The sequence below is a fragment of the Pleurodeles waltl genome, chromosome 5 (assembly GCF_031143425.1).
Source record: "Pleurodeles waltl isolate 20211129_DDA chromosome 5, aPleWal1.hap1.20221129, whole genome shotgun sequence".
Classification (NCBI taxonomy): Eukaryota; Metazoa; Chordata; class Amphibia; order Caudata; family Salamandridae; genus Pleurodeles; species Pleurodeles waltl.
In genome coordinates this window covers 1349245905-1349263072 of record NC_090444.1, presented here as the reverse complement: position 1 = coordinate 1349263072, position 17168 = coordinate 1349245905, and the positions used below count along the sequence as shown (strand labels likewise).

Here is a 17168-nt window from a genome sequence, read left to right as displayed (position 1 = left end):
TAACTAGGAAAAGTGGTAACCCAAAAGCATTTATAGTAAGTGATACTTTGTAGACCCGACGTGAGTTAAGTCCTTTTGATTTAAGTAAAATTATATGTACAATATACTTATTTATAGGGGCTATCCACCAGCTCTTTATCAATTGAGCATTTGTTGTGGAATTCTTAGTTTCTTCCACCCCTTACAGAATGGGGCAACGAGTGAGCCCACTTTAGTCATTGGCTAACTTCACTGTAAGAAACAGCATTCTGCTCTTTCACAAGGAGCACCTCGGAACACACAGTGGTTCCCGTTAGTGGCAGGGACTACATCAGCAATGTTTGCTTTTTCAAGCGACAACGTTTTACAAAAAACATAACAAAACATTTAAAAAGCCAAAAGACGGCTAGCCGACACCAGACCTATTCAACTTATCAATGCTTGTTATACATTAACTTAGAGCCAATTATGTACTGCCCACCTCTGACCTAAATATGATGCCATAAGTGACCCAAAAAACAAGTCTCTCGTCAAGCACCCTGCTGTATGTCCTCTATATTCATTACATATGGAGCAGCATTATATGATTTTACACCATATACAGGAGAAGTTTTTGAACAAAGCACAACCCTTAGTCCGTTATTCCAAGGTGCTTACACATGTTATGATCAAGGAAAATGAGGCCCTGTGAAGAAAATGAATTGCTTAGGATCACACATGCTAGATGTTAAACACAGGTTTCCTGGCTACGCATTGTGTAGTTCAGCTACTGGATGGCTTTCTCATTCTCTCTTCACACCTCTCTTTACGTTTTACACCAAAATGACATTTTGTAATTCTTTGGGGTGTTAACAGGTAGATGATGTGAAATAAATATACGTATAACTTATTAAAATCAAGTTGCACATTTTTCTAAAAAAGACTTCTTATGTCAAGTTAATCGAATTAAGGGTACTTTGTTTTTATGTTGCTACCACTCTTTTCTCCTGATTAAAAAGAGGAGCTGATTTCAGGAGGGGATCTACACCTCCGTGATGGCTACTAAACTAAAACAACAGTTCCAGAGATCCCTCAAAAGTGCACAGCTTGGCTGTGAGACAGAATTGCATACAGAAGTGACACCATCACAAAGGTGACTTCAGGCTTTTTCCATTTTTGATTACTCCCATAAGTGTGACGGTGGGCTCACATGGGCTAATCAAGAAGACACTGAAGTGAATGAGAAAGTCCACACCGAGGGATGTGCTGGTTAGTGATTTTTTAGATGATCTCATCACACAGCAAAGTGAAAAATCATTACCACTGTGGTCTTCTCTGAGCACTTCTACAGCACTCTCCATTATCTTCACAATCAACCCATCTAGTTCTTCATCATTACCTGGGAATAATCAAAAACTCACAAAGATTATTCTCTGGCCTGCACCTTCTCTGCTGCTGTTTTGCAGAATGACGTGAGAGCTCAAATGCCTTGTAAAAAACACATGACAGCTCCTCTTGTAATTGGAAAAGAGCCCAAGAGGACCCTAAGCTGAGCCAGATATCAGGCTTGAGGTAGGCTCACGCCTTTAGTGACTTACCAACCTCTGTTCAGTGGACATAGGTGTACTGTGAAGATTCTGGGGGATAGGGCAGAAACAACAGATCTGTTGTTTCAGACACTGACAAAACCTGTCCAATTTTGAGCATTACTAAGAAGCACCAGTTAGTGGAGTACCAAGGGTACAGTGAACTCTTATGTAAGTAAAGGAAATGGCCTAGCTTAGCGGTTAGCAAAAGATGACTGTAACTGGAGTGTAGTGAAATTCTTACACCTCTTTACCTTGCTGTCACAACAACTGCTGTAAAATTGATTTTAGTAATGTCCCTGTGAAAATTGTTGATCTTTGGTAAAGTTGGTTCTAATGGATACTTTGTTTTTCTGTGGCTTTACTGGTTACTCTAAACTTTTTTCACCTTGTCACAACACTGTGTAGTGTTACATGCATAGTGCCCAGTGGATACTGCAAGAAGGAGTATGCATGTATGTTTGATATTTTCTAGTTGGAACTTAGCCATAAGGCAGCAGCGCCATGCACAAGTGTGTTTATGGTATTTTATAGTGGGCTCCTAGCCACAAGGCAGCAGAGCCCTGTTTAAGTTCAAAGACCAGCATAAATCCAATAAATGATAGAAGAGGTAGCTGGTTGTTGAACTAACTGCTAATGCATTGTGATGTGGTGTTCTTTAAAGAAGTGCACTCTTTTCTAAATCAAAGTAGTGTTCAGGACGTCCTGATGGATATGAGAATGTCATTCATATCCTAGGTACATAGATGGAAAAGATCTTCTGTCTTAGTTTTTCTTTTTTTACATTTCTTAGTCAGCAGTTTGATGGTGTTCTGGTTGCAGATGTGCTGCAAACCACCAGAGATGGTGTGCTTGTCTGCAAGATAAGTGGGAGTGCTGACTCTGAAGATGGTACTGCCTGGCAAGGGGAATGAATGAAGTTCCATCAGGATGTGGATGATGTGGTCATATTTCTTCTGGTATTTGATGAGACATTCTGCGGTGTGTTGAATGTCCTCAGTAGATGCAGTTGAAAAGTCTGCTAAGCTATGGCATGCAGTGTTACTACTGTGTAGTTGTGCGAGCATGAGAGCTTAAAAAGGACTTCTGACGTAACTTTTTGGAGCAAACAGTTTAACTTTCTTTAGAAGCGAGAGGTAGTACCAGACGGTCTTGGTGTTTTTTTTTATAAATGTGTTCCTTGAGGGTTAGGTTAGTATCCAGAGTGAATCCAGGTGATTAAGCAGTAAGTGTAAGTTAAAGTTAGAAGCCATCAAGATGTATTTCACTGTTTCCTGTTGTGTTGCTTTTGGTAAATAACAGGAATTTTGTCTTGACTTGGTTGAGCTTCAGGTATTGCGCTAAACATCCAGCTCTGGATGATGTGCAAGGAGTGTTTGAGGTGTTGGGTGTCTAAAGTGAATGAGAATTTCAGGTGCAGTTGTGTATCACCAACCTATTATTGATTAACCTTGATGCTGTTCTCCATGAGAAAAGGACCAAGCAGCAATATGTAAAGATTGAAAAAATACAGAGGACAGTATGGAACCGTGGGGAACTCCACAGGCAGAGCTCTTTTGGAACATTGAGGTGCCCCTATAAACAAACTGATATTGGTTGAAGAAGCAGGAGTAGAACCACTTATGAATGTAGTCTGTGAATCCTTTAGAGACTCCAAGATGCTTACAAGGGTGGGCTGATCGAATGGGTCGAAAGCAGCTTGGAAGTCCTGCAATATCAGGAGGCAAGGGTCATCTTCTATGGTTAGGAAGGTATAATCTACAATGTGTAGCTGTCTCTGTGCTGCACCATGATCTGAAGACAGACTGGTAGTCGTGCAGGAGATGATTAGAATTAATGTTATTTTGAGGTTGAACATTGACGTTTTTTTCCATTACCTTGCTGTCAAATGGTAGGTGAATGGTGGGCTGGTAGTTGGTGAGGTCATTAGGGCGGAGTGTAGGTTCTTTTTAGAGTAAGAGGATCTGGTGTGTCTTGAGAGCTTGACTGGGGGAGCTATTGACAATGGCTAGTAGAAGTGAGAGAGTGTCCCTTGATAGAGCTTTGATGGAGGACCAGGCTTGATCAGTGCCCCAAGACCCTCACGGGTGATTTGCCACGCTCTGTAAATGTTAGGTTTGTTGATTGATTAATTGATATCATCTTCATTAGAAGTGGAATTGTGGGAGGTGGGTATGTCAGTAAGATCTGCAAGAGACAGGGCTTTGAGGGATGACTACTGTAGGATTCTTTGGGAAGGGGTGGGCACAAGAGTTGAAGCAGGCTTGGTGTTAATGTGCTGTTATATCTTCTGCATTTTGTCACTGAATAAGAGGTTGATAACATTGCACCTTTCTGTGGAATGAGTTATGCATAAGTTCCGCAGGGGCTTTCTGCAGTGCTTGGTTGTCTTTCTTGAAACCATTCCGCTTCTCTGGGTAGCTTCATTGATTGTGTTGGTATTGTACTTCGCTTTGGCTGATGTGATGAGCTGTCTGTGTATTGTGCAGAGGGATTTCAGTATCATGAGGTCATGAAGCAGTCTGTTTTTTTTTTTTTTTTTTTTTCTCTTACTGTGCATTGATAGACACAGAACATTGATGCAGACCATACACATGAGGAAAGGCGTCCTGTTGCTCCTATTGGGTGCTGGGAGAAGTGGTTTGTGTAGTGAGCATTGTTGCAGGCCATGTTGTATACCCAGTGCTGGCCCGGCCAAAGATTACTGCAGACAGGTGTATTTTGTTGATGGAGCACATTTGAATTGTATGAGCATTGAATTATGGCCTTCTTTCAAACCACAGTTCTCTCTAAACAATGAAAATTGATGTTTCGGGTTTTGAGTTGGGATTATAACGTCTTTTCAGCAGTGATTTCCAAACCTATACAGAAATTATGTCATAACTGTGAATTTTTTTTCCCTTTAATGTGTCTATATTATTTTACAAGAATTATGCATTTCAACCAACTAATAGGCCACGATAGGCCCATAATCTTCAGTTGCCCATTATTTATCCTTTGTACACATGCAGACATAAATATTAGGACATTGCAGTGTTGACAGCAGTGGGCCTATACCAAAGTTTATAGCCCATTGCTGCTCTGTTGTCTTCAGTGGACCGGTCAACATTCCACTGCTCTAATTAAGGTTAAGTTACACATCTGTAGAGAATTTAAACTCCACTTATGGCTGTTACTTTTGAACTTTTTGACTGAAGTTCACAAACGTTTGAACAGCAATGCATCTTTGGACTCTGCCATGGTTATTATAAACAACAATACATCCTTGGACTTTATCATATTTTTAAAAATCTCTTTACTAAGTTTTGCAGTTGCATACAACAGAGAAACAAGCAGTTCACACCCATCGAAGTAACTATGTTTACATCGAAAGTCTCCCATCACAATCAGTAGTGCCATAGTATATCAGTAAGGCACTAGTATTTCAATTCACGCGAGTAAGGGACATATTCAGTGTTATTCATGTGAGTGACATGGTGGAATCAGGGGGAGGCTGCCCCTTTTGTTCGGAGTGTCAAGTAGGAGCTAAGGGTCTAGTGTCAGGAGATATTAATTTTTAAAGCATTAAATAACTTTTACCTCAACCTCCAATAAGCATTGGCCAACAAAATGTTTGAAAAGTTTGAAAGAGTTAGTCTGGCAGCTCCGACCCACGTAGGGTGACCAGTTCCGACACAGCAGATGTCTAGGAGGCCAGTAAGGATACTTTGGACAGTTACCTGGCTACCAGAGCCTTTTCCAACCCAGTTCCAGTCTTTAGATTGCAACTGCCATAGACACCAATGAAGTGGGCCTGATGCTGGGGATGCAGCATGAAAAGATGCTCAGGAATGCGGCAGATGCTGTGCGTTCAACAGTGTTAGGTTCCGGGTAAGTCCTCAGTCCACGTGTGAAGTAGGGTGACTTTGGTCACTGAACTTGGGCTCCCACAAAGTCCTCTTTGGAGCGGTAGAAGAGCTGCTGCGGCAGGCCTTCGGTTCTTGCTTGCAACACAGCAGTCAGACTGCAGATCTTTGGTGGGTACAAGTGTCCCTCTTGGGCAACGAATCAGAGAACAGACAGTTCCCATGGGTCCAGCAGACACTGGTCCGGGCATCCGATAGTGGCAGTGGATACCAACTTGGCGATTTGGGTTCTTCCAGCTTTGATGTCCCTGGTGCTGTACCAGGGGGCCAGATGACAGACCCTTGGTGTCACTGCTTCGATCTGGGGCTGAGAACCGACGTTTTCCCAAGGGATTCAGAGCTGACCCGGCTCCTCTATCTAGCCTGTTCACTACAACCCTATTTTCTAGTGTTCTTGCAACGCTTATATTTGACCAATCAGCTGTGGTGGACATCAGGACATGGCACAGCTACGTATATTTAAATTATTGCAATAGGGCTAGTCCATACTCCTCCCTTAATTGGTTAAATGTCTTTATTTCTCCTTTCTCAGAATACCTCCAATGTTGGCTGTGCTGACAGTATCTCACCTTCTGAACCCCGCCAGTCTGAAAAAGTACCTCAAAGTAGTACCTCTTCAGAGTGGCACGTCTTATTAGTGACCATACTCCTCCTGGGCGATCATATCCTGTTCAGGAATGTTAGCCAGTAGATTTCAGAGGTCTATTTCTAATGGGCCATTGGTTTTGTGGAGAGGCACAGCAGCCCCTAACCTTCATCACTATGATAAAGACAACACGCCTGTCTTATCAATAAGTGTGATAGATGAGAGGAACTAGGAATGTGCTCAACCTTGTTAAGGCACATTGGACTAATTCAGATTTCTCATCATTAATATGGCAAATGCATGCCTTAAACTAAGACTTGTGTCTGTTTCATGAATACTGCTTTACCCTTGGCTAACCAGCTAGGGCTAATCCAGAGTCTTGCGATAGTTCAAGACGTCATGAGTTACTGTGTTTGCCTAGATTTCGACCTCCCTGAATGGGGTGGTTATTTTTCTAGTAGCTCAGTCACAATTGTAGCGTGCTGCTTGTAAACGCTTGCGATAGAGTCTGAATGGCTGCTTTGTTGCACGCTCCCTGTTTTTTGGATAGCAATTTTGTTTATAATGAAGTATTCTGTAAAAGAGTTTTATATTAAATGGATTTAAATCACTATTTTATAGTTTTAAGACTGTGATATTGTTTCTTTGACATGAAATTGTGAGGTCCTTCTTCTTGCTCCTCCATGGGTTTATGAAGCAGAAAAATCTGCCCTGTTCTTGCCATTATTTATCATGTTGATTATCTTTGCAGTTCTGTGAATATTTATGGTGCTTACGAGAAGACTGGATAAATCATACATATTCCACAGCCCTCATTATCAGTCCTTTTTTTTAATCATACAAGAGAAAATAAATACAATTGCAAAATGTTATCCGTTACCCAAATACAAACGATGCCACAAACTGCAAACAGCAGCAAATACCTGTTATATTCAACTAGAATTGTTTTTCTGTGGAGTAGTGCAAATGCACCGTGGTGCAGTAGTCATTGATCACAGCCATTTAAACAAGTGTTATCCTATTAGTAAATTTACCAATACTGCATTTTTTTGTCAAATTTGAATTTCTTTCGATCTGTTCTTGCAATAGGACATTAATAATATTGAGTTATTTATGTGAAACGGACTTGTAAAATGCATTGCTCAAGAACATAGTTAACCTCTTCGTTGCGGGCGTCGGCCACTGGCCGACGCCCACACACCCTCCCTGGTGCGGGTCACGACCAGTGGCCGACACCAGGAAGGGTATCAATAAATCCTCGGGTGCGTCGCACCCGAGGATATTTTTTTTTTTTAAACCACCCCCGGGAGACACGGAAGCTTCCGTGTCTCCCCCCGCCCCCCCACCCGCCCCTTTGTGACGTCAGCGCGCCTCGCAGCGCGCTGACGTTGCAAAGGTGTTTTCCCCATCAAAGCAGGAAGCAGCCTTGCGGCCGCTTCCTGCTTTGATGGGGAAAACGGCCTTTCCCACGTTCGGGAAGGCCTCGTAAGAAAGGGGAGTGTCTCCCCTTTCTTACGAGGCCTTCCTGAAAGTGTTTCCTGGCCCCCGGTCGCAGCTGTGCTGCGATCGGGGGCCAGGAAACACTTTCAGGTTTCCTGGCCCCCCGATCGCAGCACAGCTGCGATCGGGGGGCCAGGAAACACTTTGAAAAAGCCTCGTAAGAAAGGGGAGAGTCTCCCCTTTCTTAGGAGGCCTTCTCAAAGTGTTTCCTGGCCCCCGATCGCAGCTGTGCTGCGATCGGGGGCCAGGAAACACCACTAGACGCCAGGGATTTCACTTTGGGGGGGCGGCCCCCTCGGAAAACGGGCCGCCCCCCCCGGGGGCATAATTAATAAAAAAAAAAAAGGTAGGTGCCCCCTGGGGGGGTGGGGGGGGCCGCGATCGCGCCCCCCCCCCCCAGGGGATTGTTTTTTTTTCAAAAAAATAAAAAATAAATAAAATGACAGGGGGTCGCCCGTGGGCAGGGTGACCCCCTGTGGGGGCAATTGTTTTTTTTAGATGTTGTAGGGTTTCCCTGGGGGCCATTTTGGCCCCCAAGGAAACCATACAACAACTAAAAAAAAATAGATCTATATATAGATCTATATTTATATATCTATGTAGATAGATATACCTATGTACATGGATATATCTATAGATATATCCATGTACATAGATATATATATATATATAGAGGTAGATCTATATATACCAAAGAGATTTATAAAGTGTGCTACTCACCTGTGAGGGTCTCAAGGCGCTTGGGGGGGGCGGGGGGAGGGAAAGGGGCTGGGAGGTTCACTGTTCGAAAAGCCAGGTTTTGAGGCCCTTCCTGAAAAGAAGTAGGTTTTGGGTCTTGCGAAGGTGGATTGTGAGGGCGTTCCAGGTTTTGGGTGCAAGGTAGGAGAAGGATCTGCCCCCAGTGGTGGTGTGTTTGATGCGGGGGACAGAGGCGAGAGAGAGGTCAGCTGAGCGGACGTTTCATGTGGGGGTGTGGAAGGTGACTCTCGTTGAGGTAGGCAGGGCCTGTGTTGTGGAGTGATTTGTGTGCGAGGATGAGGATCTTGAAGGTGATCCTTTTGTCAATGGGAGCCAGTGGAGGGATTTGAGGTGTGGAGAGATGTGTTCGTGTCGGCGGAGGTCGAGGATGAGTCGTGCTGCTGAGTTCTAGATGCGTGTAGTTTGCGCTTGAGTTTTAGAGTGGTACCGGCGTAGAGGGCGTTTTCGTAATCCAGCCTGCTGCTGATGTGTGCGTGAGTGACAGTTTTTCTGGTCTCTGTGGGGATCCATTTGAATGTTTTTCAGTATACGGAGTGTGTTGAAGCATGAGGAGGTGAGAGCGTTGATTTGTTGGGTCATCGAGAGGGAGGAGTCTAGGATGATGCTGAGGTTGCGTGCATGGTTGGCGGGGGTGGGTGCAGGGCCTAGCGTGGTGGGCCACCATGAGGGGTCCCAGGTGTTTTTGTGTGGGCCAAAGAGGATTATTTCGGTTTTGCTTGAGTTCAGTTTCAGGTGATTGGCTGTCATATATATATCACTTTTGTCAATATGTGTGTGGTTTCCCTGGGGGGAAAAGGGTCCGACTTGTCTAGTGGCAGTTTTAGTGCCATAAAGAAGCGCAGAAGGTTTATATGCCTACTGCAAAGAGCAAATCTGTATTTTATGTAAATAGCTGAGTACATTAGCAAAGTCTATGGAGAGATGAAGGGCACTTTTGCTGGGTGGTAATGAGGGAATCCGAGGAGGAGGGAGTGGGAGCACCAATAATGATTGTTGGACTGGGCGCAGGAGGTGCTAAAGACTGTGACGAATGGTATGTGACAAGGTGTTTTTTGAGTGTCTTGAAAGTACGTGCTGATTGAGGGAAGAAGCGCAGGTAAGGTGGCCTCTACTGTTGCACGTATCTCACACACCATCGATTTTGTGACTGTCTACGTAGGCTAGTGTTTTAGAGCAACAGTTTAGCCAATAGCAGAGATGGCATCTTGATGGATGACTGCTGCCTGCACTCGGGTTATAGAGGACCGCTCTGACATAGGATCAGAGACTGAGACATCAGATACTGAGACAGCATCTGAGGGATAGGACAATGGCGCAGACTCTGGGAGTGATTTTTCAGTCAGAGGAGTCCCATTCGATAACTCCTCTTCCAGTACATTATGAGGGAGGTGATGAGGACAGTCCTGCTGTCCCTTCGCAAGCTGTTTGTGCAACTGGGTAATAGTGGGTTAGGCCAACCCAGAGAGCAGATGAATGCGGCGGCAAGCAGAGAGAGAGTGCTCTCTTGGGAGCTCCCCAATTTAGTTCAGCCCCAAATTCCACCACCCAAATCATATTGTGGAGACATCAAAATTATCCATGGCAAAACAAACTGGTTTTGTAAGGCAGGCACCTGTGTTTTTGGTCCTGGATTCGGCGGCCATATAGAGAAACACACTAAACCCAAACATTTCTGGAAACTAGACATTCGGGGGAGTCCACAGAGGTGTGACTTGTGTGGCTTCCCCAAAGTTTTCTTACCCAGAATACCCTGCAAAGCTGAAATGTTGAAAAAAAACTCAATTTTTCTCGCATTTCTGTCACACAAACTACAGGAATATGCTGGGATCCACAATATTCCTACCACCCAGTGACTCCTCACCTGTCCTGATAAAAACACTACCCCACTTGAGTGCCTACACCTAGTGTCTGTGTCAGGAATGGATCACCCCAGGGTCAACAGCTGCCTCACGTAAGGACCAACATTGACCGTTGTGTGATCTATTCCTGTCGCAGGCACCAGGCCTAACCACACAAGTGAGGTATCATTTTTATCGGGAGGCTTGGGGGAACGCTGGGTGAAAGGAAATTTGTGGCTCCTCTCAGATTCCAGAACTTTCTGTCACCGAAATGGGTAACAGAACCTGGTCAGAGCCCCGCGAGTCACCCCATCTTGGATTCCCCTAGGTCTCTAGTTTTCAAAAATGTAAAGGTTTGGTAGGTTTCCCTAGGTGCCGGCTGAGCTAGAGGCCAAAATCTACAGGTAGGCACTTTGCAAAAAACAGCTCTGTTTTCTGTGATGTGTCCACGTTGTGTTTTGGGGCATTTCCTGTCGCGGGCGCTAGGCCTACCCACACAAGTGAGGTATCATTTTTATCGGGAGACTTGGGGGGACGCTGGGTGGAAGGAAATTTGAGGCTCCTCTCAGATTCCAGAACTTTCTGTCACCGAAATGTGAGGAAAACTTGTTTTTTTAGCCACTTTTTGAGGTTTGCAAAGGATTCTGGGTAACAGAACCTGGTCAGAGCCCCGCGAGTCACCCCATCTTGGATTCCCCTAGGTCTCTAGTTTTCAAAAATGTACAGGTTTGGTAGGTTTCCCTATATGCCGGCTGAGCTAGAGGCCATAATCTACAGGTAGGCACTTTGCAAAAAAACAGCTCTGTATTTTGTGAAAAAATGGGATGTGTCCACGTTGTGTTTTGGGGCATTTCCTGTCGCGGGCGCTAGGCCTACCCACACAAGTGAGGTATCATTTTTATCGGGAGACTTGGGGGCACATAGAATAGCAAAAGAAGTGTTATTGCCCCTTATCTTTCTCTACATTTTTTCCTTCCAAATATAAGAGAGTGTGTAAAAAAGACGTCTATTTGAGAAATGCCCTGCAATTCACATGCTAGTATGGGCACCTCGGAATTCAAAGATGTGCAAATAACCACTGCTCCTCAAAACCTTATCTTGATCCCATTTTGGAAATGCAAAGGTTTTCTTGATACCTCTTTTTCACTCCTCATATTTCAGCAAATGAATTGCTGTATACCCAGTATAGAATGAAAACCAACTGCAGGGTGCACCTCATTTATTGGCTCTGGGTACCTAGGGTTCTTGATGAACCTATAAGCCCTTTATATCCCCGCAACAAGAAGAGTCCAGCAGACAAAACGGTATATTGCTTTCAGAAATCTGACATCGCAGGAAAAAGTTACAGAGTAAAACATAAAGAAAAATGGCTGTTGTTTTCAGCTCAATTTCAATATTTTTTTATTTCAGCTGTTATTTTCTGTAGGAAAACCTTGTAGGATCTACACAAATGACCCCTTGCTGAATTCAGAATTTTGTCTAGTTTTCAGAAATGTTTAGCTTTCCGGGATCCAGCATTGGTTTCACACCCATTCCTGTCACTAACTGGAAGGAGGTTGAAAGCACCAAAAATAGTAAAAATGGGGTATGTCCCAGTAAAATGCCAAATTTGTGTTGGAAAATGTGGTTTTCTGATTCAAGTCTGCCCGTTCCTGAAAGGTGGGAAGATAGTGATTTCAGCACCAGAAACCCTTTGTTGATGGCATTTTCAGGGAAAAAACCACAAGCCATCTTCGGCGGCCCTTTTTTCCCATTTTTTTGGAAAAAACTAAATTTTCACTGTATTTTGGCTATTTTCTTGGTCTCCTCCAGGGTAAACCACAAACTCTGGGTACCATTAGAATCCCTAGGATGTTGGAAAAAAAGGACGCAAATTTGGCGTGGTTAGCTTATGTGGACAAAAAGTTATGAAGCCCTAAGCGCGAACTACCCCAAATAGCCAAAAAAGGGCTCAGCACTGGGGGGGAAAAGGCCCAGCAGCTAAGGGGTTAAAGTGAGCATGAGTCAGCTACGGTGTTGAAAAACACTCTGTCATGTGCATCACTTGCTTACTCATGGCAAAAGTCCTAGACATGCATAAGTATCTTTTTCTAAGTGCACTTGAAGAAAAAATATTTAGAATGCAAGGACCTGCTGCAAATGTAAGATTACTATTAGAAAGGAATAATAACATAAGTAAAACAATGGCCATATGTCCACCTTTTGCTTAATTATTCATACAGTATTGGTTTTTCAACTTTCAGTCAGCCTTCCCGCTGACATATCAAGTGTGAAGAGATGGAATATGGTTTTGCCAATCAAGTCCTGACGGTGAAAAGCCTGAATATAGGTGTTCAACTTGGTTGCTACTAAAACCCAGCTTGAAATGAACAAATGAGGAAATACACGTATTATCATCTACATAAATTTGGGGCAGATCTACTATACTGAAGCTGTCACTAAGCCCCGAACTTCTAAAATATCCAATGCAAAAACCAGCACCGCAGATAATGATAATTTTTTAAGCCGGTGAAAGTAGTTCACAATATAATACTCAGAAAAACATGGTTTATTATAATGTTGTCTTCACAGGTACCCTTAAACGTTGAATGTTGCATATATATATATATATATATATATGTATATATTTTTTTTTAGAAAATGCACATGTGTACAATTATTTTTCTGTTCCTTTCACAGTGCCTAACGTTTTTGTGAATTGGAGGCTCTAACATACACTGCTTTAAGGTCCCTAAAATGGAGTAAAAATCTGAGTTAGAATAATATTACTATCCTTCTGTAATTGATGCTCTTAATGTGAAATCGGTGTTACATTGCATCCTGTTACAGTACATTCACTTAAGAGGTTTCGACTCGCCTTTGATTGGTGTACTCTGGGGCAATATTGTTATGGGGCACTTGTGGGTCTCACTGACACCTGTTGATGGGTGTGTCTGTGAAACATTAAAAGACCTCAACAGCTTCAAGAAGGGGCCTCTGTTGTACCCTCCCTTATGAGATTCACAGAGTCTGTGTTAGCGGGAGTAGACCTTTCCAACCAGCTCTCTCCTTTCACGTAACTAGAGAAAAAAACTCTCTGAGGGATAAAATCTCCACCAGACTTGGTGGCCAGATTGTTGATCAGCTTAATGAATTGCTGCTAGCATTTTTACTATCTATAGGTCACAAGTTCAGATCACATCAAAGCTTGCTCAGCCTTTCATCTTTCCGAGATTGATACGTTGAAGACCATTAAATTAGGCAGATAAGCTTTATTGACATTTATTTATTTCTCACAGTGCTCTTTGTCGCATTACACAGTGTATATTCATTGTTCAGTATAGATGAAGAAGCCTGATAGCCTACTGCAGTGGTTCTTAACCTGCAGTCCGGGGACCTTTTGGGGTTCCCAAAGCCTCCTGAGGAAGTCCACAAATGCTAAGAAAATGAAATAATTTTAACAGATTAATAATGTGTATATAAATAAAATGTCTAAATGTATGATAGAAAATGTTAAAATGTACTGTAAATCTTAAGGAATTTGAACTTGGAGGCTAAAAATGAAATTAGTATCCTCAGATTAATTTGTGTGAACAGTGCAGGTGCACCAAACAGCGTATTGTATGAAGGATGTGTGGCTTCAATTGAATGTAGAAAAGCTCCAACCTTTGTATACATTTTTTTAAAATTCTTCTTCATTTATATCTGTTTGCAAAGTAAATAATGTGTTATCATTCGTGTATGTGTTTGATAATTGCTTGTTTCTGTACTTTTTGTGTACCGTTTTTGCTTTTCAAATCATGGACAATGTTTAGGCCGGGGTCCTCAGCTTCCAGTAATGACCCCAGGTTCCAGTGATTCAGTGGGGTCCCCAGATTTCAGTAATGATAAAGTGGGGGTCAACAGAATTCAAAAGTTCGGGAAACAGTGGCCCATTGCTTGGTTAAGAACTAATGCCCTCATTATGACTCTGGCGGTCTCTAGACCGGCTTGATGGTGCCGGCAGTCCCAATCGAGCAGCGCTGCTCTGCAGATTACGACCCCTCTCTCCACCGGCGTTTACATGGTGGTTTCACTGCCATGTAAAGGCTGGGCGAGACTGGGTTCAGCAGGCCCCCCTTGCCAGCCCCATCACACAAATCACTGTCTGCTTTGACAGTGATTTGCGCGACGGGTGCTGGTGCACCCGTCTCACAACAGCATTGCCGCCGGCTCTATTATGAGCCAGCGTCAATGTTGTTGTGCGTTTCCCACTGGGCCAGTGGGTGGAAACTGTGTTTCCACCTCCTGACCCAGCTGGAAACTCATAATAAGTTTGGCGGGAAGGAGACCGCACTAGCGGTCTCCTGACTGCAGGAGTTTTCCGCCCGCCAAACTCGTAATTAGTGCCTAAGTATTGCATTTGGCTTCTATGCAAATCACCGCCTCATATATTCTCTCCTCTTCCATATCTACAGTCATCGACATCAATAAATTTTACATCCTCTATCAAAGAACTCCCTATAACGCATAATGAACTCATGACATCACAGCATAATTAACTTTTAACAGCATGAGTCCAGAGCAGTGATTAGAATTGGGAGTCATTCTCCTGTGTTTGTGAAGCATTCCTCCGGCTTTGGGCCTTGGAGAAGTAAGAGGCCCAGCAATAGAGGTCAACGCTGTGCGTACTGGTGCTGTGCATGATCTGTGTCCGGCTCTGTTCCTATTTCTAGTCCCTCTCTGTCTGATCTTGTGATGTCCTTTCCTTCATATACCCCTTTTGAATTATACAGCCTTGTACAAACAACAGTAACTCTGCCTGCACCCCCCATGAGTGATATTGTTCTCTTGCCTCCCCTCCCCCACACACGCACACACACACTTTCCTCCCTGTGTAAAACCACACTTTTGGCTTTACCAAGAAATTAACTAATGATAACATTTGGAATGCACAGCGCTTCGCAACAGCAGAAACTGCGATATTAAGTGCTAAACAAAATGAGATTTTATTGTTAAATAATTATGCCCCTAAGACATGAATATCTATGAAGTTTTGACGTGGATATTACCCTTCGTACTTCTGAATCAGCGAGAAACATCTACAACATTTATTATAAAGCAGCAAATCTCCATGTGTACTTAAGCAGTATTTACAAACCTAAACACTTTCAACATCACAGTATGTAACTTATGGGCCAAACAAATCTGCCACGTTGAAATGTTTTGGACACAATTTACAGCATTTACAACAGTAGGGTATGTGAGGAGAGAGGAATAGGTTTTCCTATTGGTAATGTTGAGAAAGCTCAAGATCAAATCATCTTTTTCAGTGTCTTTGTAAGACTGTCCTAGAATCCCCCTCTTCACCCCCAATTGCCCTGCAATTAGCTGCACCCACAACCCCTGTCCTTCTTCTCTGGAGAGCATCACAGGGATTCAACTAGACCCGAACTTCGGCCAGGGGGACTATTACTTCAAGCCACCGTGGAGGGGCAACCATGTCACACAATGTGTGTGAACACACCCTCAGACCAGTATGAGAGCACACAATCCTATATATTGCTGTTTAATGTGCAAATGCATGCAAACAGCATTTGTGGAGGTCCGTATTTTCATGCTTCATCACTTTATAGCCAAATCTATTGTCTTTGCCTGTAATTTCCACTAAGACATTAAACACTGCTGGATCTTTGATAGTATTCGCTACACCTGCGAGCATTGGCTGTCTGCAAGATGGTTGGTACCAAGAAAGTCTTATTCATGTATGACGCACAGTGATTAAATAAATACTTCCATGGAACAAGAAGATGTGAATGGGTGATTTCATAATAAACACAAGAAAGAGCTCCCACAGACATCAAGAAGTAAACTTTCAGGAACCCTAATAAAACTGTGACACGTCCTGGGGTAAAGAAAATTATATGGGACTGCTATCTGAATGTCACAAAATGAGAGGGTTCGCAAAGAGCTCAAATGTAAGAGCTTACATCTTCGAATTACACACAGTTATACACAATTAAGGCATCATTAGAGATTAAGGGCCAGATGTAGCAAAGGTTTTTACCCATTCTGTGTCTATGGGAAAAAGTGTTCGTACATATGGCCCTAAGTGATTTGCACAGCACTGAACATTTTTAGGTCAGCTGGATCAAAAACAAGGTTCCCATGTTGACTTAGTCACTACACCACATATTCTTCCTTCACTAATGTAATAAAACATTAAGAAAAGGTTAATAATTCAAAATGCTCCCAAATTTTACCTTCACCAGTCCTTGTAAACACTTATATTCTTTTGATATTTTCCAGTAGACAATATACTGAGTTACTTGTGATGTCTCATGAGTAGACCAAATGCAAATTATTGTGGTATGTAGGTATTTGGTAGGGCTCACACCTTGATTACGTTATCTCTCATTTAAGGTTCAGGTTTGTCTATGTGCATATGCACTACAGGTTAAAATATAACATGATATATTTACATAGTTCTAAACAATGTATTGATTTATTAATAGTGATGCATCTACATTGTACCCATCAGGGTGGGGCAGATATCATGGTCCAGATGATAAGTACCTTTTTTACTGGGTTATGTTCTATTGTTTAAAATAGTATACAAAGGGTTGATGAATCTTTTTCAGTCTTTGGCACTACAATCCTTTCTTGAAATAGCTATGTGCTGATGTGATAGGAAAGGACCAATATTTCAAATTAAAACTATAAAGCCAGTTTCTGTTTGAGAGTTTCAGGGTAAATATCATTCACAAAAATGCAGGTACCTGACAAGGCCACATTGCACTAAGTCATGTTTTCTTTTTATCTCAATGAAAGAGGCCAAAACGTAAGTGTGCATATGCTGTACCAGAAATGCATTATGGTCAATAATGTCAGACAGGCTTATGAGGGAGCTGAAGCTGTGCAAAAATTAGATTGATTTTCGCTATGGTGAGCATCAGTAGCACAAGATACACTGCTGCATGATTAGATTGAGAGATTTGAGGATAACCAGACGGAGACCTGGGCAGAGACCCATGTATGTGGGAGAGTGTGAGCATGCCTATGAAGCTGCATCCCCCTC

General features: G+C 42.9%; 1 protein-coding gene across 3 annotated transcripts in view; it reads left to right on the top strand.

The window, feature by feature from the left end:
• DOP1A (DOP1 leucine zipper like protein A) overlaps positions 1-17168 on the top strand; it is a 694260-nt gene that overhangs the window by 905 nt on the left and 676187 nt on the right. The gene's annotated exons all lie outside the window — the stretch shown is intronic.